This window comes from Lactuca serriola, chromosome 4, assembly GCF_051521515.1.
Source record: "Lactuca serriola cultivar US96UC23 chromosome 4, Lser_US96UC23_V15, whole genome shotgun sequence".
Classification (NCBI taxonomy): domain Eukaryota; kingdom Viridiplantae; phylum Streptophyta; class Magnoliopsida; order Asterales; family Asteraceae; genus Lactuca; species Lactuca serriola.
The window spans coordinates 82,177,115-82,202,854 of NC_136411.1; positions in this window are offsets into that span (position 1 = coordinate 82,177,115).

The window sequence follows — 25,740 nt, forward strand, 5'->3', positions numbered from 1 at the left end:
AAAAAAACTAAAAAACGATGACATGAAAATTAGTTGGTGTTATAACATGATAACTTTTTCTTACAACAATCTTATAACACCATAAAAATGTGGCACACAAGGTGACACTCTTTTTGGTGTTATTGTAGCCATATATACATATTTAATGCTAAACAATGTTGGTATTTAAAACACTTACATTTAAAGAATTTCTTATTTCTAATTCACAAAAAAATGGTGAATGACACTACATCTTTTTCTAAATATATTTAAATACATAAAAGTCGTGAATGACAATTGAGTACATCATCTTTTTCTTTAAATATGTTTAAATACATACATAACACAGTTAAAAGAAAACCAAATACATCATGTATTTTTTTTAAAAGTATTTAAATACATATATAACATAGTTAAAGTGTGCTAGATAACATCAAGAAAAATACAATATCAATGGAGACATGTACCTAGAAAGTATTCATTATCTCATTTTTCTAGATTATCATCTCATAAGACTGGTGAGTTTGGTACCACTCTTGAGGAATTAGGTATCGATTTCTCAAGCCTTATATCTTTAAAAGGGGGTTACGGTAATAGTACAATGTTTTTGATCGATGAATGGCTTGGTGGTGGCAATTTTGCATCTCGTTTTCCTTATATCTTCAAGTTTGACGAAAGGAAATCGTGTTTTGTGGCTGAAAGAGTCTCGTAGAGTACCGTCGTGTGGGCTTGGAAAAAGAATCTCAGAACCAATTTAGCTGCAGGAATTAGATCAACTTGGTGAGCTTCATAATAGTTTTGTCTCTTCTAGCACATTAGATACTTGGCATTGTAATCTCTCTGTGATGGAAAATTTTATGTTCACGATGTTAGAAGTGTCATTGATTCAAAGGTGACCGCCAACACCTGTAATCCCACTATTTGGATACATTTTCCCTTCTTAAGGTTATTGGTTTTGTGTGGCAAACTAGCTTAGTTCAAATTCCCTCCACAATGGCTCTTTCTTGAAGGGTTATTAGGATTACTTCCACAGTTTGCCACCTTTATCATTTGGGGACCAACTCGACTTATCGTTTTCTAATTGATTGTGGCTATGCTCAGAAGGTTTTCGATTGGATTCTTTATTGGTGTGGTATTATTGCACATAACTTCTCTATTGTTTTTGAGATTTTGGTCTTCACAGTAATCAGAGATATTTCCCCTAAAAACATAGAAGCTTACTTGCTATCGTCTACAATTACTTTTGGTGTATTTGTAGAGAAGGAATGATAAACTCTTTAACAAGATTTCTCCCTATCATACTAAAACAACGGATAATATCATCACAATGGTGTTTAGTTAGGCCAAATAAAGGGATAATTATGGTAATTGTAAATGGGTCAATTGGTGCTATTACCCCCTTTTAGTATTTTGTAATAGTTTGTTGTGTTTGTTGCTTGTCCTGTCTTGTTTCTCCTAAGATAGTGGTTTGTGTTTTTTTTAATAAAATTCGTTGTTTCTAAAAAAATACTATATTTTTAACTTGTCACGGCAGTGTCATATTATTTTTTGCGCACCCCAAAAAACTGATAAGAGTGGTACCACACCTTACCATACTTTTTTTTTTCTTTTTCTTTAATTAAATAAATTTATATTTAATAAAATGCAATTATATAAAATTAATAAAGGAAAACTACTTCTTTAATTAAAAAAATACACACTAAAAAAAGACATAAAATAATAAAACATATTAAAGTAGCATGTCATGCCTAATCATCGTCGGTCATAACGTCATCAAAATCCTTATCTGAATCATCTACAAACATGTCTGAGTTATCATCTGTGTCGTCGTAAAAATCGTGGACAATGGGATTTACTCGAGCATTGAAGACATGTTCCACCAAATCAACATGAAGGTTATGGTGTCCAACTCAGTCGTATGCTTCCATCTATTTTCCATGTATTTTGGTGTACCGACACCCACTCCTTTGAATGTCAGTAATTATCATTTTCATTGTAGTGGCAAATCGTCTTCTCCACATCTTCTATAACCATATTATGCAATATGATGCATGTGTACATCATGCTAATTATTCTTTTTTTTTTTCTCGAATGATCATGTCGGTACTGAGATGATCTGCCAACGTCTCTTTAGAACACTACAGGCTCACTCGATATCCTTTATAGCTGATTCTTGGTTCGACTTAAACTTTAATCATATTTGTATCGTTTGTACATGAGAATGATTTAAAAAATGTAGCTAACTTGGGTTATATCCCATTAGTAAGTTAATATCCATGCTTGTATGATGTCTTATTTGCTTGAAACGGGTCATCATATAGGAATAATATTGCGGAAATGTACGAAATCAAACAAGAAAAAATAAGATGGTGAGGCATGTGTTTTACTCAACGACCTTAAAACAAATTTGTCCCCTATCAGGTGTTTATTTCCTAGGACATAATAACTTGAAGTGATTCTTTAGGCCACCCGAACCCTCAATATACCTTGGATGTAGCAAAAGATGAAGAAGGTGAATCGAAGAAGATTGAGAATTTTATTTGCATTGGGGTGTTCCAATTAGTCACCCAAAACCTTTATTAATACACATAAATTAAAGGTTAAACTTGTAACCAACATATATTAAATGCAGACATTAACTACATACATTAATTCTATAATTAATATGTAATTTTAATTACAAAATGAAAGAATATTTATAGAAAGGTCCCTGAACTTTTCTGTTCTTTTCTCTCACCTATTAAACTCTTTTATTTACTTCTTCCAAACCCTCACTTTATGGATTAATTTCTCATTTATTTTAAATCCGTTTTAGATGTGTGATATAGCAAAATGAAGATATCACGGAGGAGAACACAAATATATAACCATTTATTCATTTTAATAATGGTCTAGGGTTCGAATTTTGTGTTCAAAAATACGGAAACCCCATTGTTATAAATTGGTTAAAATCAGTTTTCCAACGCATCATACAAATTCCCAAGGCAGATGTCGTTGAATGTTAACGATTGGTCTAGAACATTGATGTCGTTGTTGGCATCCGTTGGATAAAAAAATGCATGCCATATCCAAAGATCATACAACACCAATGCTTCTAAAATTACTGTTGGATGCTTCTGATCACCTCTCATAAATTGAGGATATCCATCCCTCCCACCCCTAATTCACTTGACGCATCACCCTCAGATCAATTTCTCTCTCTTTGTCTCTCTCTCTCTCTCTCTTTGTCTCTCTCTCTCTCTCTCTCTCTCTCTCTCCTGTCTCTCTCTCTTAGCCTGCTAAACCCTCTCAATTTTATGAAAAGGCTAAACATACTACAAATGATAAACTACAAGCTAAAATAAATATGCTTAAAAAGAATGGTGATGGTAATGTCCCAAAAACCACAACCAAAATTTTCATTTTTAAGTTATATAAAAACATTGTTTCCACGAAAAACAAGTCAAGAAGATCATCAGTATCAAAATACGATCAACCCAAAAATTAGAGTATTACAAAATGAGGAATCATGAAAGCTACCGAGGAGAGTGTACAATCAAGCCTTCCCTTTCGCAAAATCATTTGAAGTACCTGAAACACATTTAAATCCACAATTGTAAGCACAAACCTTAGTGATTTCCCAAAAATATCGCATACAACACAACATATATAAAACACTTATGGGCTATCAGGAAACCTGGGGTTTATCATCAATCTCAGGACTATCAGTAGTCCTATGGGCTATCAACAACTCTATGGGTTATCAACAACCATGGGGTTATCAACAACCTTATGGACTATCAGCAGTCCTGGAGTTATCAACAAATTAGTAATACACATAACAAAAATCAACAAATAAGACTCAACTAGTCTAGCATGCACACCATTATAACATATATAATACAATGAGAATAATCACTTTGTAGATATCAGTTAAACACAATAGCTTTCACACAGTGGATACCGGTACAACGAGACTTCTAATAAAAATAAAGAAATTGCCTCTCCTTCTACACCCTAAAACCCTTAAATTGACCAAAAGTAAACTAAGGTCAACGCCAACCTCAGCAGGTCTCCATATCATGGTAGCTTCTCGAAAAAACGGTTGGGACCCCCCCCTCTCCCAGTTGCCACATTGTGATGAGAAGACTGTCACCTTGTGGAAACTAGGCTTTCACAGCCTAATGGATTAAGCTCTCAACCCATTAACCCACCCATTTAATCTTTCTAAAAAGCTTACTAAGGTCTGTTACAACATAAAAATCGATGCTTTTAATTCTTGCATGTCCAATGCAAGACTAACACTCAAAATAGGTAAAAAATGGAGAAATAACACTAAAATCTCAAGCATGTGTCTCATTACACCAACAAACTTCAATTCTGGAACATATGTCCACCAAAGGACCTCAATAATCCATAAAGTTGTTAAAGTTATTAAATCCAGGCACTCAACTCAAACCAAATAAAAAGAAAGGTGGGGAGAAACCTAGATATAACATGATATGATGAGAAAGGTAAGAGCTTGAGGACTTACAAGAGTCCATAAATTGCACAAGATAATGGGGGAGATTTTCTTGCTTGGAAAAAGCACCAAAGACACCTTCTTCTTCTTCACACCACTAAAACACCACCTAGAGTCTCAAAAATCAACAATGGAGGCTAGGGTTTTCCATGAGGGTAAAGGGAGGTGGTGGATGTTGAGGGTGTGAATATCCTAGCCCTCACTTTGCTTAAATAGGTATATAAAACCCAAAAATTAGGGTTAAGCACTCAACAGCCACCACGCCATGGCCACAAGCTTGTCACATCATGACACATAAGGAATGATATGCGTTTTTACTGCCATGGCCACATCATAAAATCCACATTTTAACTCTTTAAATTTCCCAAAACATAATGAAACATTTACCTAAAATAGATGTTACAGTGATATTTTAAAATATTTCATGTCGCCTCATAAGAAAAATCTATCATGTTAAGCTATTCGTGATACTCATTTTTTGTTGCGTTTAAAACATATTTGTCGTAAACTCTGGCCTCCCGGGCATTTATCTTGTGGGTGAAAATAGCACTAAACTCTTTCATTTTTTTGTTGCATATCTTTCCATTTGGTAGCAATTTGATGTGTTGAACGATCCGAACCCCACAAGTTTTTTAAAATGATCCAGAACTAATTGCCAAAAATATGACTATCTATGTTGAGTAACGTGGCTACTTTCGTTGGTGTGGTGTATGCTTTGGCTAATACCACTTCTTCGATTTCAGACCATTCTACACATATGACTAGCCTAGGAATGACATCCATTTAAAAAAATGAATTGAAAGTGAATGAAGTTTAAAGAGTAAAATTGAATGGAATTGAAAGGAAGAAGATGTTTATTTTTGAAATGCTATGAATAACGACATTTGTAATAGTATAGTGGGAGAAAAAATCAAAATATATCCATTGGAGCAGGTTCAATAACCCACACAAAGCTTCTTTTGGTGGTAACCTATGTGGTTGGAATCATCACTTGTTGTCTTTTGCAAACCACCATCAACACTGACCACCTAATAAGTAGCAAATCTAGAAAGTAAAATGAGGGTATGTAGATATAGATTTAAGGTATGAAAACAATAAGATTTCATTAATATTTTTCTTCAAAGAAAATAATATAGGTAAAGAAATTTTTAAAGGTATGCAAGTTCATACCCCTCTTCTACACTAGATACAACTCTGCTCATAATGCTCTTCAAACATCTACAAAAAAACTAACAAACACCTATGCAATTTGATTATAACTTATCAACAAATCACCACAGTTTACCAAATTAGGTCATACGTAACTATCTAAGGTCCAATGAACTCTTTTGTTCCTCTTACACAAGAACTAACGACCCATAAAAACTATTAAAACAGGGATGTGATTCATACACAACATTTTTCTCTATACATAATAATTTATGCTTTAAATGATTGTATAATACAATATTTTAAGAGTAAATTATTGTGTACGAATCAGCTCCCACTAAAACATCTCAAATTATGATTATTTTTAACCTTGAGCATAACATCTAGTGGATGCTAGTTTTAGTTGAAAGACTAATAAGTTGGTCGAACATTGTCGTTGGCTGATGTTGTCCAGATCTTATGGCTACAAGCTAGATGTGGGATTAGGCAGTTAACCTGATCACACTAGTATCTTTGTGATAATAAGATCATAATATTCTTATCTTATAATTGGTTCTAACATTAAAAGACCAAGCATATCAATATAATGTAAACCTAACATTAAATGATGTAAAAGATGGGTTTGGGAAGCTAAGAGCAATTTTTTTTATAAAACAACTTTAAGAACGACAAACGAAAGACTTTTAAAATAACTCGACCATTTTAACAAAACCACCAAGAGGATCCAATGAAGCACACAATGTAGCATTCTACAAGTCCATCTAACTTTATCTAAAGCTTTATAACCATTTAGCATATAAATTCCTTTCTGTCACTTGTTGTACAAGATTCTACATAACGTAGGGCATATCAATCCTATTACTCATCACACTTTCCATAACCAAAGTCTAAGCCTATGAGTGAAATGATACAATCCTAATTCTCTTAAATTATGGCTATGATACCAAACTATAACACCCCAAATTTTTTCAAACTTTTTCAAAGCTATGGTTATAAAAATCTTTTCCAAAATTAACCTGCATTTAATAAAATCATTTACAATTAAAACATTGGGTGTTACCATTAAGTGTCATCACAACCATAATAATAAAATATGAATTACATAAATACATTTAATAAGGAACTTAACAAGTTCCACTGCATTCACTATCTCTTAATCTCTAGCTTCCATTTATCCTCTTTTCTCCTTAAGTGCACCCTGGGATACATGGAATTAAAAAGAGACACGTAAGACAAAATGTCTCATGAGATACATTGGTTTGTGACCCAAAACCTTTATCACATTATTATCAAAAACATTTCAAGAATTGTTATAAAAATTATTTCATACATATCATATCATAAAACATCATACCATATCATCTCATGAAATATTTATCCATATTCTATTTCCTTTTATTATTAAGGGCTAAGTCAAGTATTAAAACATTTCCATTTTTATACTCATGGTATGCATCCAACAAAGGAACCATTCCCACATCTAGACCAAGGTGGAAAAAACAAAATCAGTCCTCCAAGGTATCATTTCCATTAGGACATCTACTTTGCAACGCGAAAGGTACCACCCCTAGTAGATTCCTCTATATCTCGTTACGAGGACATCATGGCTCGAGCAATATATTCTTGACATTACTTTCCTATTCTCACCATCACTTTACATGTTTTATATATTCATACTGTAACATTCAGATCTTCGAGGTTTAAATTTTAAAGTAATTTATGAGTTTTTGGTTGGCCACAATGTGGTATTGGTATCGGAACGACGTGGCATGTCCCGCATGAGACACATATCTCATTTCAATGTCACGACGTGACACTATATTGGTCATGATATGGCATATATGCATGTGTCATGGCCCATTTAAGCCTCATATCTCATTTAGATGTCACGTTGTGACACTGTATGTCACAACTAGCATTTTAGCTAGGAAATTTTGTGATCATGTAAACAGCATCTATTGTAAGACATATACTCTAAGTGAATATCATATTCTATGCTTAATCAAAATAATCCATTGAATCAAACTTCACTCAAGAAGCCCATAATCTAATACAATACATTTCAAATAGTCAACTATGGGTTGAAAACCCTAAAAAAAATCCCTGTTCAAGTTTAATATGAACTAGGATTCTCTTATTGGGCCTAATAGACCAATAAACTTTCAATTTGACCATTTTGGGCCTAGGAACCTTAATTGGGCTCTAATGGGACCTACATTCATAAGATTTTAGCATTTTGGGCCATGTGAGCTTAGAATAATGCATCTCATCTCTAATGGGCCTTGTTGGGCCATAAATGATTTCATTTGCCCTATTGGGCCGTAAACCCTTTTAATTGGGCTTCATTGGGCCGTGACCCTCATAAGGTCCCAATGGGCCGAAAAATATTACTTGGGCCTCATAATTTCGAACTAAGTCAAGATAGGGCCCAAATTCTCTCATTTCTTTTTCTTAGCCCAATTCTCGGCCCAATCAATTAACAAAAAAGGGGGAATTATCTAGCGTATGACACATCATTTTTACGTGGTGGTCTTCCATGCAAACATCACTTCAAACATCTCTCTCTTTTCTCTTATTATCGGCCGAGAGGCCCTCCTCTCTCCACAACTCACTTCAAAAATTCATCCAAGCTCTCATAATTTCCTCTCAAACTCAAGAAGGAACTCTCTCATTTTTTCTTGCTATTTTCATGACTTTGGTGTATGACCCCAAGAGTTCTTCAACAAGTATCACCCACTTGGTAAGTTGCCATCATATATAAGTTATTGATTTCCATTTTTAAAATAAGACACTCCCTTACCACATCATTTCGTGTTCTAGCCGCCTAGACATATCTAAGTTCAAAAACCTTCTCAATAAGCTTGCTAGGGCCAAGATCTTCTCATATCTTCACCAAAAACCGAATCAAAACCTCAAGGTGAGATCATAGCCCCCCCCCCCCTTTTTTTTTAGGTTTTAACATGTTTTAGGGGAGAATACAAGTTGTTTATGTGGTAGATCTATGTATTGTGCATGATTTTGTGTGTTTTTCTTGTTATAAGTTGTGAAAGTGTGATGAAACACTATGGATCTTGAAAACTCTAACAAAAATTTGTGAGATTTTTAAGTTAAAACACTTTAAGCAACATTCTATAAATTTGAAAGTATTAAACATGTTTAAGTTGTTGCAAAACTAAACAAAATCTTGTATAAGGGACATTTTTGCCAAATAAACAAAAAGTTGAGACTCTTATAACATTTACGGTTTCATAGGGACTAAAAGAGTCAAATTTATATAAAAATGTGTTTTTATGATATTCTTGGTGTTAAAAGGTCCAAAAATGTAAATTTTTGCATAATGGGCCTTAATATGGGCCTTTACGGTTTCTTTGGGCCTAATTTGTAAAAATTTTGATTTTTATGGATTAAATTGTTATTTAACAAAAATTTGGACCAAAAATGAAAATTTATAGTTTTATGGGCTGAAAATGGAACTTTATTTTAAATTGGGCCTTGGGCCGAAAATGTCATTTTTGTCAAAAATGGGTTGAAAAGATAAATTCTTATAATAATGGGATGAAAACATCAAAATATATATTTTTGGGCTAAGATTGTCTCTCTCTCTCTGTATATATATATATATATATATATATATATATATATATATATATTGATAGTTTCGTTTTTATTACTTCTTTTCATAGTTTATTTTTAGTTAAAGCCATCTCATTTTAGTTAATCTTCGTGCATATTTTCTCTTTTTGTTATTTTTCTCTTTTACCAGGTGCTTTCCAGTCTTTTGAGCTTATTTGCAGGATTTATCGAAGACTATTTGTTATTGGAGGCATGGAAGGAGTGCGGGACTTATGGAGGCTTGCGGTTTGCTTGTGGACTTAAGGTGGTACAATTGGACTCGGTGTCAATATAAGCAAGAAGCACAATGGACTTAATCTTTGGATACGAACTCGAGTTATGGAAGATTGAAGGAGCATTGGATCAATAATTAGAGCTTTGGAATGGCACAAATGGGCTCTAAAGAGTTATGCATATGGGTTGAAGTGTGAATGAGAAGATTGGGCTAGATTGTATTTTAAATGGCCCAAGTCCCACATTCAGCATGACCCACGCGGTCCGAGTGGACCCATACGCGGTCCATGTGAATTGTGATGAAATGAACCCGAGTTTTGACTTGTTGACTCTATTTGTGGAAGGTTGGTGGGAGGCTTTTGGCACCTTTTTGAATCCGGAAATGAGCCCCTTCTTGCTGGAGATTGGAATTATTATTTAGGGCTATCACTTGAAGAACACACACAATTTTCTCTCAAGAAAGCTTTTGAAAATTTGAATATTTTTGAAGACTAGTGTAATTTCTTTCCATCTTTCAACTAGAACGATGTTTGGTACCACTAAAATATATTGCATTTCTTTTACTTTGGCCATGCTTGGCTAAACTTTCATTTGGTTAATTTGGGTTTAACCCATGGATGATTAGTTGCATTGAAGACTTATTATTATCTTGTGTTTGAAGTTTATGGAAATGTTTTCTAGTTAAACATCTTGTTGTGTTTATTTATCTTTGATCATGAGCTTGGATGAATGAATGCTTGTTTTTGTTGACTAATTTCTTGGTTAAGTAATGGACTCTCAAATTGGTAAGCAACAAATGGTTTATATGTTTGTTTTGATTTCATTTAGACCATGGAAATGTTTCCTCCATAATGATAATGTAAGCATTTGATTATCTTTTGGGCTTGGTAACTCTTATAACTTAAAGCTAATTGATTTTCACAAGATTTTATGCTTCATTGATTTTGTGAATTTAATTAAGGAAATGTGTTAAGAGCTCCTCTAGCCATTTTAATATCTAAGAAGAGTTGAGGTAATTTGTGCTTATGAATTGCTATAGCCAAGTTAAACTATGCATTTCATGTTTATTGGGCCTTAATGCTCCCCCTACATGTCTGTTGGGCCTCGTACATTCACACACATACTCGTTAGACTTTTCAAATATAACACGTACTCGGAAAAACATTATACATATTATGATACCATACTCGCACGAACACATTTAAGGATCTAGTGAGACATGTCGGTTGACACCTTTAGAGTGTACGATCGTAGCCTGTATTTATAACCAGAGTCTCTTGGAGGGAGAGCGGGAGTTTGTGTATAGATCTATACAGGATGACACCCCACACCTGAGCTGTTTGCTACAGTTAGACTAGGCCATTCTAGGGTGAAAAACTTTACCTTAATCAAGTCGGCGCCTGAAAACGCCACGACAGGTGAATTCGTCATAATCAAGTATGGTTAGAACGGATCACCTAGAGATCCTCTACAACATATTTTTATGTAACACCTACAAAATTTTGTTGATACGAAAACATACATACACTATTATTCGGTCTTAGGGTTGAGACCACAACATTCTTATAAACAAAAAATATAGGATTTTCTGGGGAATTACACAGTTAAACAATACATTCTATTTACAACAGAAAAAACAAGATTTTTAACCGGATTACATCTTTATATATATATATTCCAAAAACAGAAAACACACATACATTAATACTTGATTTTGTCACATCACGTTCAAACTATTTTTCAGAAAATATCGGATTTTCTGGTGTTTTACCTACAATACAAAACTTTTCATTCGAACATGCTTATGAACTCACCAACATTATATATGTTGACGTTTTTAAAATAACTTGTATTCACAGGGAATTGTTAAGCGGAAAGGTCTTCGAGAACATGTGGGATTTGTTAAATTTTGTTATCATCATACATTGAATATTTTGGCATGTAACTTATGGTACTATACTTGATTGTAAACAATGTTGGTTGTATTTTGATATGTATGATGATGGTGTTGTCTTACTTCAGTTATATACATTGTGATGATATTACAAGATGAAGTCACACTCAAGCCCCTAGACATTTCCTCCATCTGGTTCGGGGGTGTGACACTATATGGTCATGATGTGGCATCTAGGCTTGGGAAAACCCTAATTTTCCGAGCTTAGTCCCTATTTAAAGGAAGTGATGGCTAGGGTTTCCTCCACCCTCAACATCTATCACCTCCTAATCGTTCCCTTGAGCAAATCCTAGACTGTTTACAGCTTTTGGATCTCATTTTGGCATGTTGTGGTGTTCTTTAAGGAAGAAGAAAAGAGTTTGATGCCTAGATCCAACAAACAGTCCATCTCCATCCTTGTGTACATCTGCTGGACTCGTTGTAAGTCCTCAAGCTTCCACTTTTTTGAAGTTCTCTTCTTAGACCTAGGTTTAGTGTCATGATATTCCTCATATATGGAGTTTGAATGGTTAGAAGAGATAAAGTTTGCAACTTTATGGATCTCCTTAGTCCCTTGGATATTATATCTTATGGATCTAAGATGAGTTGTAGTTTTGGAAATCATGTATGAGCTTTAGGTCCCTTTTCTCATAGTTTGGCCTTGTTTGGGGAAGGACATACATGGGGCAGGCATGCGTTGGGTTTTATTTAAAACTTAGTTTAAAAAACTACAAATAATGGCAAACGGAAGACTTGAGTTTTATAAAATAACATAAACATTTTATCACCCACCAAGGATCATCTTGCAAGTATAAGAAATATTTAAAACACAACCAGAGAAGGAAGACGTGGTAACAACCTTTGAAGCACTTTGAGTCCTCTAAGGGAGGCTTGGAAGTTGATGGAGTGAGGATGAGCCCTTGAGACACCAATAATATCCCAACTTGATTAGAATGCTAGTTCTTATGTTAACTCTTAAGCTTGGAACAAATTACCCAAGTATATATTCCAAGTGAGAAAAACAAGTAACAATTTCTTCAAGAACTCAAAGCTAAAGAAGAGATGGAGAGAGGATGAAGAAGCTCACGAATTTTTGGGCAAAAATGAAAGCCAAAAGGTGTGTCTAATACAAGTGCAAGCTTCATCCTTTTATAGCCATAAAGAATGGTCTTTAACCATGAGGTATTTACACTTTTAAGACTACCATGCCCCCAAGTCATCAATCATGTCTTCTAGGGTGGTTACTTTTGCATTAAACAAATACAAAAGTCATGCTCTCAAAAGAAGATAAATAGTTTAAATTTTATAAACTCAAAGTTTATAAAATATAAATTTTGTCTTTAGGTAAAAGACAAAAGATTCAACTAGTCCAAAATGTTGTACATGACTTATTAATTCATACGTTATGAAATAATGTGTTACTTGTATCGTAAAATAACTATTTGCTTAAAATAAGTATTTTACCAATTTATTATAAGAGTTTATGAATATTTATTAAAATCAATTTCTAATAAATAATCAATTGTATCAAGTTGTTGTTACTGTGACCCTTAGGATCATATGTTGTTTAGCAATATCATTTTAATATGACTCTTGAGCATACTAGATCTTTCAATCTCCACTTACGCAAGACTCATATCAAATTAACATAGATAGTGGTGAACGTCTAGCAACATTTCACTACCCCAACAACATATGACGTAGTGCCATTCCATCAATGCCCAATTCCCCAGAAGCCCCAAGGCTATAATTGGTGAGTAAGGTAAGTTTATTAGTTATCCCTTTGCTACAGACATTATGTTGAACATGAGATATTGATCGCAATCAATATCATGTGTAACAACCATAAAATTCAAGTCAATTTAAAACTTTATAAAACATTTTAAAACCATTAAGCATTACAAAATTTGTTTTCAAAATACTATAATATCAGAGTATCCCAGAATCAAAGTCTTAAACATGAGGAGCTGTACGATCATGCCTTTTCCTTCCCGCAATCATCTGAGGTACCTGAAACCAAAACTGAAACTGTAAGCCCAAAGCTTAGTGAGTTCCCCAAAATACCCATACACAAAACAATATACATATAATCACGAACAACATACTATGGGTCCAGTCAACCATCGGGTTGGAATACCCTAGGCGCTCAACCATCCGGTTGGAATGCCAACATACTATGGGTCCAATCATCCTCGGGATGGAACACCCGAGGACCACAACCAACAGGTTGGAATGCCCACATACTACGAGTCCAATTATCCTCGGGATGGAATACTCACGGTGTACAACCATCGGGTTGGAATGCCCAGGTCTATTGGCTTTCGGATAAAGCAGACAAGCCTCAACCTCCAATCAAACATGTGCACATGTATCAGCTAATCACATAAAAGTCTATAGACAGACAAACCGATCTAACATATCATAGCAACATATAACATCCTATCTACCAGAATACTGATCTAACGGATCATAACACCATATAACATCCTATCCACCAGGATACTGATCTAACGTATCACAACAGCATATAACATCCTATTTACCAAGATACTGATCTAACAGATCATAACAATACTCAGGATAGCAATCTAAAAAGGGATGGACTTGGTGCCTATCTACCATGCATAAATCCTTGCCCGTTAATCTTCATCGGACTCGCCAAGTTATCCATGTAACTCGTCGAGTCCCTTCAGTCTGTTCTCCATCCAGAAGATATTTAAGCCACTTTAATGCTCCATAATGCAGATCCAAGCTCCTAAGGCATACTTGTTACGTAAAGTTGCAAACTTTACGTACATGCAAGGTGATAATGGCCCAAATCAAACTAAAGAAAGGTTCTAAGGGATGAAGAAGGTATTAAATCACTAAAGGCTGAAACTTTATGATCTTTCAGACCAAGATAAACCTAGATCTGAAGTTGCAACTTCAGATCATGCCTAATACCCAAAATAACATATCAACATGGCCAAAGTGAACCTAATCTCGTACATACATAGATCTAGATAGAAGAAGGTCAAGGTAACAACTTGTTACCTCAAAAATGATGCTAATATGAAGAAGAACTCGGATCTACAGCCTTCCTCTTGATCCAAGCTTGAGTACTTCAAGATCTTCCTTCCACTATCCACCACAAGGCTTAATATCACACAACAAAAGAGAAAAATGCGTTTTAGGGTTTCTGGACTCAAAGGAGGCTGTAAGGGAGGCTAATGAACCTTTAAATAGTGTGTAAAACCTCGGAAATTAGGGTTTCATTCTCCAGCTCTAACTCGTCGAGTCATGCCTCCGACTCGACGAGTTGATCACTTAAATACGTGACCAAAACGTTCCTACTCGATGATTCAGGGCATCCAACTCGTCGAGTAGACCTTTCAATATGAAAATAAAGCTGTAAAATTAATACCTGAAAGTTGGGGTGTTACAATTCTCCCTCATTTGAACTAGACTTTGTCCTCGAAGTCCGCTGCGGTGAACAACTCCGGATAGTGCTCCGGAATCTCAGCCTCCGCCTCCCAATTCCACTCCGACCCTCTTCGGTGCTCCCATTATACCCTTACCAAAGGCACTTCCTTGTTCCGTAGAACCTTCACCTTCCTCTCCAGTACGACCGCTGGTCTCTCTATATAATTCAGGCGCTCTTCGACCTGTATGTCCTCCATGGACACTACTATTGTCTCATCTAATACGCACTTCCGCAACTGGGACACATGAAAAGTGTTGTGGATCTGACTAAGCTCCTCCGGTACCTCTAGTCTATATGTTGCCTTGCCAACCCTTGCAATGACCCTGAACGGTCCAATGTATCGGGGACCCAATTTCCCCCTATTCCTGAAGCGGATCACACCCTTCCAGGGTGAGACCTTCAAGAGTACCATGTCACCGACCTGAAACTCCAACTCAGATCGACGCCGGTCGGCGTAGCTCTTCTGCCGACTTTATGCGGTCTGCAACCGTTGTCAGCTGAATCATCTCGGTAGTCTGCAAGACTACCTCGGTCTGACCCATCACCTTGTGTCTCTAACAGACTGGGGTGCGGCATCTCCGTCCATACAACAACTCATAAGGTGGGGCACCAATGCTGGAGTGAAAGATGTTGTAGGAGAACTCTGCAAGGGGTAGGTAGGAGTCCCAGCTCCCACCAAAGTCAATGACACAGGCCCTCAACATATCCTTGAGAGTTTGTATGGTCCGCTCGCTCTGGCCGTCCGTCAATGGATGATAGGATGTACTGAAGTGCAGCCGAGTACCCAGTTCCTCGTGGAACTTCTGCCAAAGTCGGGAGGTAAACCGAACATCACGGTCTGAGACGATAGAGACCGAAACCCCGTGACAAGCGACATTCTCGTGTATATACAAGTCGGCCAGCTTCTCGGCTGTAATTTTCCGTGCAGCCTTTGGTGCTCGGCCTTGACCATCCTGCTGGTCAAGCACCGCTCGACATACCAAGCGATTTCTCGCTTCATGTACGACCACTAGTAACTCAATCGCAAGTCCTGGTACATCTTGGTGGCCCCTGGGTGAATAGAGAAGCAAGACTTATAAGCCTCATCCAATATAGCCTTTCTGACCCCACCAGACATCAGAACCCATACCCGACGGCATCAAGTCAACAATCCTCGGCTATCCTGCACAAATCGGGTGTTCTCGCCCCTGAGACTCTCCAGTTTCTAGTTCTATGGTTGCATGCCCTCAACCTGAGCATCTCTAATCAAACTCACGAGTGGAGAATCCATCGATATCCTCATACATGTCGCTGGTGCGGAAGATCCAGCTGACTTGCGGCTCAGAGTGTCTGCCACCACGTTTGCTTTACTTGGATGGTAAAGGATCTCACAGTTATAGTCCTTAACTACATCTAGCTACCTGCACTGCCTCATGTTCAGGTTCGGCTGATCCATGATGTGTCTCAGGCTCTTGTGGTCCGTATAGATGGTACAACGGACCCCATAGAGGTAATGCCTCCAAATCTTGAGGGCGAATACCACCGCCCCCAACTCCAGATCATAAGTAGGGTATCTCGTCTCATGCGGCTTCAACTGTTGCGATGCCTAGGCTATCACCTGTCCTCTCTACATGAGGACCGCTCTCCGTCCCATGATGGATGCATCACAGAACACTACAAAATCCTCGACTCCCTCCGAAAGAGTCAATATTGGAGCCTCGCATAACCGTTGTTGAAGGGTCTCAAACACCCTCTGCTGCTCAGGGCCCGACCGGAAATCCACCCCTTCCTCATCAAACAAGTGAGGGGTACTGCAATCTTGGAAAAATCATGTATAAATCTCTGGTAGTACCCTGCCAATCCCAGAAAACTCCTGATATCTGAGGGAGACTTCGGAATCTCCCACTGCATTATAGCCTCGATTTTGGCCAGATCGACGAAAATCCCCTCCTAGTTGACAAGATGTCCAAGGAACCAAACCTCTCGTAACCAAAAATCTCACTTCGATAACTTAGCATAAAGTCGTTCTCGCCTCAAAACTCCCAATAACTCCTGAAGGTGCTCCTCATGCTGCTCTCGGGTCTTGAAGTATACCAAGATATCGTCTATGAACACGATGACTGAATGATCGAGTATCGGTCTGCAGACCTGATTCATCAGATCTGTGAATACTGTTGGGGCGTTGGTGAGACCAAATAGCATCACCACGAACTCGTAGTGTCCATAACGAGTCCGGAACGCGGTCTTCTCTACGTCCTCCTCTTTAAACCTTATCTGATAGTACCCGAACCTCAAGTCTATCTTGGAGAAACAAGATGCTCCCTCCAACTGATCAAAAAGATCATCTATCCTCGAGAATGGATAATAGTTTTTCACCATCAGCTTGTTCAACTCCCGGTAATCAATGCTCATCCGATGCGAACCATCCTTTTTCCTGACGAAGAGTATCGGCGCTCCCCACGGGGAACTGCTCGGAGGAATGAATTGCTTGCCCAACAGTTCCTACAACTGTGATGACAACTCCTTCATCTCTGGTGGTGCCAACCGGTATGGCGCATTGGCGATAGGGGCCGCACCTGGCACTAGGTCGATCCTAAACTCGACCTGCCTCTCCGGAGGCACTCCGGGCAACTCCTTAGGAAATATGTCAGCAAACTCCCTGACCAATGGGCCCTCTGATATTGTAACCTGATTTCTGACGCACATATCAACCACATACGCTAGATAACCCGCACACCCGTGCTGAATGTACTTCCGAGCCCTAGCAGCTGAACAAAACCCTGATCCCACTCTGGTACCCTCGCCATAGCCAATCAGTTCTCCCCCACTTGGGGTTCGAACCACCACTCGCTGACCCTGGCAGTCGATCATGGGACTGAAGTGACTAAGCCAGTCCATACCCATGATCACACACGCATCCCCCTTGGGAATCGGAATCAAGTCTATTGGGAAAGACACCCCGAAGATATCCAACACACATCCTCCGATAAACCGAAGAAGTGGAAACTCCGTGTTAGTTAGCAATAGTGACTCGCAACGGACACTCTAGCTCTCCTACTGACACACTGAACTCTTTACTATACGTTTGAGATACAACCGACCGACTAGCCCCCCGAGTCAAATAATATCAATGCAGGCAAGGAGTTCACTAAAAATGTACATAATTACAGGCGCAAACAGATAAGCATAAAACATATACAGTCAGTAAGATAAGGGATAGAAACATACCGGCAACCACATATGGTGTTGTCCTGGCCTCCTCTGTTGTGAGCTGGAAGGCACGTCCCTGAGCCCTCGGGGGTTCGACTCTGCCCTACCTCCCGTCAGTAATCCTCAGTGTAGCCAACGCGGGAGCCTACGCCGGCTTGGCAGCTAGTAGGGCACATTGGGCCTTCATATGGCCCACCTGCTCACAATGGTAACAAAGTCTAACTCCAGGAGCTGGAGTATGCTGCCTGCAATCCCTGGCCAGATGACCCTGCTTGCCACATTTTTGGCTCCCGCTCCATGATCAGCAAATCCCTGAATGAGCCTTTTCGCACTTCCCACAAGTGCGGCCTGACTGTCCCCCAAATATGATATCAGCGGTCTTAGACCGCTTCAGCGCCGGCTGTGACTATGTCGGAAGCTACCGCTACTCCCTCAACTGCAGCGTATCACATCGTTAAGTGGCAACAAACTGACGAATGTAAGTCTTGAGCATGCTCAGATAACCTGTCATATGAGCCTGCTCAGAAGCAAACTCCGGGCAAAACATCTCCCTCTCGGTAAACATGCGGGTGATCTTCGTCACCGACTTTGTAACCTGCCTCAGATCCAAGAATGCATTTGTCTTTCCGTGATCATCTAAGGTACCTGAAACCAAAACTGAAACTGTAAGCCCAAAGCTTAGTGAGTTCCCCCAAAATACCCATAAACACAACAATACACATATAATCACAAACAACATGCTATGGGTCCAGTCAACCATCGGGTTGGAATACCCAGGCCCTCAACCATCCGGTTGGAATGCCAACATACTGTGGGTCCAATCATCCTCGGGATGGAATACCCTAGGCCTACAACCAACATGTTGGAATGCCCACATATTACAAGTCCAATTATCCTCGGGATGGAATACTCATGTCCCACAACCATCAGGTTGGAATGCCTAGGTCTATTGACTTTCGCACAAAGTAGACAAGCCTCAACCACCAATCAAACATGTGCATGTATATCAGCTAATCACATAATAGTCTATAGACAGACAAATCGATCTAACAGATCATAGCAACATATAACATCCTATCTACCAGGATACTGATCTAACAGATCATAACATCCTATCTACTAGGATACTAATCTAATGGATCAATAAAAACATATAACATCCTATCTACCTGGAAACTGATCTAACGAATCATAGCAATACTCGAACATATAACATATCAGGATAGCAATCCAAAAGGGTCGGCCTTGGTGCCCTAGACCCTTGGGTATAGTGAGGAAAACTCACCTCTCAGTTGTAGAATCGAAATGATAATCTCCAACTCTCGAACCACGGCCACGAACTCCACCACCTATATTTACCATATGAAAATTTCCATAAATTTCCAATTTACTAAAATATCCCAGAAGTTACTAGTCACCCTTTGGTCAAAGTCCAATTCAATGGTCAAGGTAAACAGTCCATATTGACCCGACTCGTCGAGTGCAGTTCACCGACTCGTCGAGTCCTTCCTGAACTCAAGAAGTCGTGAAATCCCCCGTTGACTCGTCGAGTTTCCTGGCAACTCGCCGAGTTCATGCGTGTACAAATGTCGGGAAAACCCTAGCTTACTCGACGAGTCCATGCATAAATCCTTGCACGTCAATCTTCAACGGACTCACCGAGTTGGCCATGCAACTCGTTGAGTCCCTTCAGTCCTTTCTCAATCCAGACAATTTTTAAGCCACTTTAAAGCTGCATAATGCAGATCTAAGCTCCTAAGGCATACTTCTTATGTAAAGTTGCAAACTTTACATACATGCATGGTGATAATGGCCCAAATCAAGCTAAAGAAAGGTTACAAGGGATAAAGAAGGCATTAACTCACTAAGGCTGAAACTTTATGATCTTGCAGACCAAGATAAGGCTAGATCTAAAAATTGCAACTTCAGATCACGCCTAATACCCAAAATAACATATCAACATGGCCACGGTGGCCCTAATCTCATACAGACATAAATCTAGATAGAAGAAGGTCAAGGTAATAGCTTGTTACCTTAAAAACGATGCTAAGATGAAGAAGAACTCAGATCTACAGCCTTCCTCTTGTTCCAAGCTTCTGTACTTCAAGATCTTCCTTCCACAATCCACTACAAGGCTTAAGATCACACAACAAGAGACAAAAACGCGTTTTAGGGTTTTTAGACTCAAAGGAGGCTGTAAGGGTGGCTAAGGGAGGCTAATGACCCTTTATATAGGGTGCAAAACCCTGGAAATTAGGGTTTCATCCTCCCCCTCCAACTCGTCGAGTCATGCGTCCGACTCTGCGAGTTGATCACTTAAACACGTGGCCATAACGTTCATACTCGACGAGTCGGGGCATCCAACTCATCGAGTAGACCTTTCAATATGAAAATAAAGCTGTAAAATTAATAACTGAGAGTATGGGTATTACATCATGTAAGTGATGAACTTTACATCAGGGCTTAGACGTCTAACTCTCAACGAAGAAGAGTAACACATCCCATCTTGACTACATATGCCTCTTGCATAGTTTACATCATACCTAATGATAGCTTTTATAACTGCCTAACAAAAGAATATCTTTTGACTACATCAAAGCATAACGTTCCCCATACTCAAGTCCCATATATGTATCTCAGGTGTTAAGGATATAGAAATATTACCTTTTATTAAGTATCATTCATGACAGCGATCCAAGAAGTGATCTTGAACGGGTCACTCCAATACTTATTCTCTAGTAAGTATCTATGAAACTGATTACAATGCTTTGTCAACCATCCTATTTCATATTAGTTTTATTTCATTATTGCTCTCACAATAACAACTGACTATGGAGTTTTAGAGTGAATAAATTTACTTAAGGATTAAACACGTTAATAAAGAACATAACAAATATTTAATGAAAAGATCATATGCCATATATATCATAGTCATTACAATATATGATGTTATATAATGTTCCAATATTCAATACCGATACATAGATCAAATCCAATCACCAGAATAGCAAAGTTGTAACACCGGATTCTTGGTACGATTTCTAGTTATGTATTTTTCTCATATTGCCTTGGACTCGGCGAGTTGGAGGCTCGACTCGCCAAGTAGGAGCGATTTTGGCACGGGATTTAAGTGAGGAACTCGACGAGTCGGGTCCCAGACTCGGTGAGTCTATGTTGGACGAGTAAAACCCTAACCCGGGTGTTTGCATCCTATTTAAACACTCTAACTCGGCCTCCGTTGACCCTAACACTTCCAGAGAGCTGTAGAGCGAAACCCTAGCCCCCATATTGTTCTTGTAACTGGTTTTTGGCTTTGTGAAGGAAGTTTGGAGCTTAGAAGAAGAAGGAGGAGGTTGAAGAGTGCAAGGAGAGGAAGTAGATCCGAAATATACATTGTGAGAAGCTTCCATTCAGGTAGAAAAGTTCCTACCTTGATCACTAGTTCATTAGATCCCCTTTTTGTCCCTAATTGGTGGTTTTCAAGCCCTAAAACCTCAAACTCCATGTGTTTATGCTCTATGTTCCGAAAGGACTTCATATCTGGACCTTATGAACATCATAAAAGTGTAAAGTCTCTGTGGTTGAAGTGATTGAGGTCCCTATTGAGTGTATGACCTCATAAAGAGCTTGTAATTGCCTTTTGGAGCTCATAGGGCTATGCATGCACGTAAAGTTTGCAACTTTACGTGATAAGCATGCCCTAGGAGCTTTGATCTATGGTTTGGAACCGTTGCATGTCTCAGATTTGGTCTGTATGGGAGGATGATTGAAGGGACTCGGCGGGCTCCATAGTGGACTCGGCGAGTTCTATAAAGATGGTCTTAGACTCGACGAGTTGGATGAACAACTCGGCGAGTCCTATGAAGATTTCCTGGAACTCGACGAGTTGTTGTTCAAACTCGGTGAGTCATATGAACTGTTACTGAGTTAAGAGGGGTTTAAGTGTAGAAGGTCCAACCCTTCGTAGCTGCACGTGGATGATAGCTTCATTTTATTTACTTCTTTTTATAGTTTATTTTAGCACATTTCATTCGCATTTTAGTTAAATTCCATGCATATTTTCCCTATTGTTATTTTTATGACCATTTCAGGGTACTTTCTAGTTTCTTGAGCATTATTGCAGATTTTCTTGGAAACTAGCGGGGCGACACTCTTGGGAGGCGATTGGGCTTGAAGGGAATTGAGGATCTCGTGCTTGATGGCTATGAAGGTGATTCATGGGGGTGGACTTGTCAATTGATTGAAGGCTTGGAAGAATTGAGCTTTAAATTTGAAAGACACGGGAGAATTCTTGAGTGTGCAAGATCAATATTTGGGAGTTTGCGGCAGTTTTGAGTGATGTGGATAGACAAATTGGGCTTTAATTAAAGAAATATTGAAGAAAAATGGGTTAGGAGCTGATTGGATTCGAACTGGGCCAATGGATTAGCTGTGGGGGCCCAAAACTTGAAGAAGCCCAAAAATGTCGTCGAAGCCCGCGGCCCGCGTAAGATTACTAAACTAATCTAGGTTGACTTTTTGTTGAATCCTTTGAACTTTTGTTGAATGTTGAAGAATCCATGAACTTGTTCTTAAATCTTTATGGAAATGTTTTATGTTTTATCATATTATCACTACTAGTATGTTTTTATTCATGAGTTTAAATGTGTTTGTGGTGATTAGTTGGCTAATTTCTTGATTAAGTAAACGATCCTCAAATTAGCAAGCAACAAATGATTTTTGTGTTGTTTTTGCTTCACACAATCATAAAAACATTTCCTCCAACATGGTGGTGAAAGCATTTGACCCCTCTTGGATTTGGTGACTTTTTGGTTCTTAATGCTAGTTGACTTTCACTAATTACATGCTATTTGGAATTAGTGACTTTGACTAAGGAAATTGTTATGAGCTTCTCTAGCCATTTCAACAATTAAGAAAAGTCTAGGTAATCTCAAGCCCCTTGGATTACTATAGACAAATTAAGTATTTAAATCAAGGTATTGCACCATTGGATTCTAATGATATGTTCATCAAAAGTCAAAGTGAGGAAACTTTAAGTCAACCATCTCTCCCTTATTGATTTTACATCAAACTCTTATTTTTGTTGCATGTGTCTATTTAAATCATAGTTAATTCTAGTTTGTTTCAAGTATTTCAAAACACCAAAACCCCCATTTTATTTTTATCGTCGTTTTACAAGTATTTTTACAAAGAGATTTTTCATAGAGTTATAAATTGAACCAATCTCCGTGGATTCGATCCCTTTACCACTATACACTATTTTAGTGTGTAATATTTAGGGTTATTATTTGTGTTGGACTCGACAACCACCAAATTTTTGGCGTCGTTGCTGGGGACTGGTTTTGATTTAATCAGTTTGTTTCTCTATGCCTAGATCTCATTGTGCATGTACTCTAGTTTAAAACTCAAAAATTGAAGAAAAAAAGTGTGGTTCGGGAATGAACACTCCTAGCATTGAAGATAAACTTTCTGATCTAGCTCAGTTAGTTATGATGATTGAAAGTGACCAAAGTGTGCAGCCCACACCTCTTCTTTGTGATTTTTGTGCCCAAAATGGACATCAATCCGACATGTGTCCATATTTACAAGGAGAATGGGAAGAAGTGCAAGAGAAGGGAAGCTACTACTGGTCAAACCAATGGAGTTATGATCAACCTCAACATGATCAATGGTGGGACAACAACCAAGCTTGGGGATACAACCAATACCAAAGCTCATACCAAGGTTGGAAAAGTGACCAATACCAACAACCTCCACAGTTCCAACATCCATATCCTCCACCTTCTCAACAACCTAAAATGCCAAGCATGTCCTTAGAAGAGATTGTGAAAAGCATTTCCACATCTACCCAAATTTTCCAAGAAACAAATAATACAAATTGCTCAATCAGTAAGTATAATGGAATATCAAGACAAATTACAATCTGAAGAGAGCCCATGGCATAGCGCATGTGCCATTCCTTTGAAAGATGAGAAAAGTTTTGATGGCCCAAGAGTGTTATGTGGAGAAGAGGAAGACGGAGTAGAACTGGAAGAGGCTATCAAGGAGGAAGAAGAAATTGAGAAAAATGTCAATGAAACTATAAAGGAAGTGTTCGGTGTTAACAAAAGAGAGGTTGAGCCACCCACTACTATTGAGAAGCTAACTTCAGTGGTAGATGAACCACAAGAGCCGGGAATGATAAATATGTCGGACCCTTTAAAGGATACATATGTCGAGAATGAAGACGCCCAACCGGTCACCAACTTGACCACCATGTCAAAGATGGAAGAGTTGGTCACCTTACTAAACAAGTACAATAAAGAATATGGTTGGATGCTTTCTATTATCAAAGGTCTAACTCCGGTATGGTTCTCCCGTAAAAAGAAAGTCAAATACAAGAAAAGAGTCCCAATGGAGGTGTGGAAACTAAAAAATGTCGACACGGGGCAAATTTTCGATGTTAATGGACATCGGTTGAAACCTTTCTATGAAGGTTTTGATTCAAATGTCCAAGATGTCGTCCATTTGGATGCCCCAAAGTGTTAAAGTGAAGTTTGGAGGCGTCTCGCCAAAGACGTTAAAGAAGGGCATTTTGGGGAAGCATTGTGCTTTCGTCTTTTATAAACCGAATAAAATGATTTTGAAATTTTTTTTGTTTTGAAAATGTTCATTTTTGAAAAATTTCAAGCTTTATTCTCACCTTTGGTCCAAACCTTTTATTGTGTTTTTGAAACCGGGACTTCGCGGGAATCATTTAGGCAAAAATCAAGTTTTTTGAAAAATTTCAAATTTTAAGGTGCAGGAAGTCACGCGGACCGCGTAAGGTCATGTGCGGCTTATGTGCGGCCCATTCCTTGCCCGCGTAAAACAATCACCTCTAGCCCTGTTCAGCTCACACGACCAGCATGCGGGTTCCACGCAGCCCGCGGGGCTGGTTTCAACACTTAGTATTTTTTGAGCTTCACTTCACGCGGCCCGCGTTTTTTGACCCAAAATTCTTCTGAACCTTCTGCGAACTCAAGAGGAAACCAAGAATGTTACACGCGGCCTCTACGCGGCCCGCGCCCCGCCCGCGCTCCACACAAAAACTCGATTTCCCAGAGATCTACCGGTCAGAATCCCGCGAGACCACCACCATTATTCACCATTTTACCTCCTCTAAAAACCCTTATGCTCTACCCAACCCTCCGATTTAGGTCATTTCCGCCCTTTCCTTAAGCATTGAGGACAATGTTTGTTCTTAAGCTTGGGGTGGGGCATTTCCCTTTCTTTTTAATTTTTCATGCATTTTTCTTTAGTTAGGTTGCATAACATATTAGTTTAAGTTAATTTGTATTCATTTTTTTATTTTATAAAATTTCAAAAAGATTTTATTTTCTTCTTTTCAACCTTTTATTTTTGCATAACATTGAGCTTAAGGCATTAACATACACAAGATATCTTTTATGAATTGATATGTTCGGATGATGTTTTACTACTAAAGTTTTGTTAACCACTTAATTTAAAATGAAATTTTTGTCCTGTATTTTTGGGATGTTACAAAAGTCCTATTCCTCGAGCATGTCCTTCAAATTTTTCTTGAGGAAGAGGTTTCATGAAAGGGTCTTCCATATTTTGATTGGTGTGAACTTTGCGAATACTAATTTCACCTTCTTCAACTTTATACCGGATGAAGTTGAATATGCGGCTAATATGCTT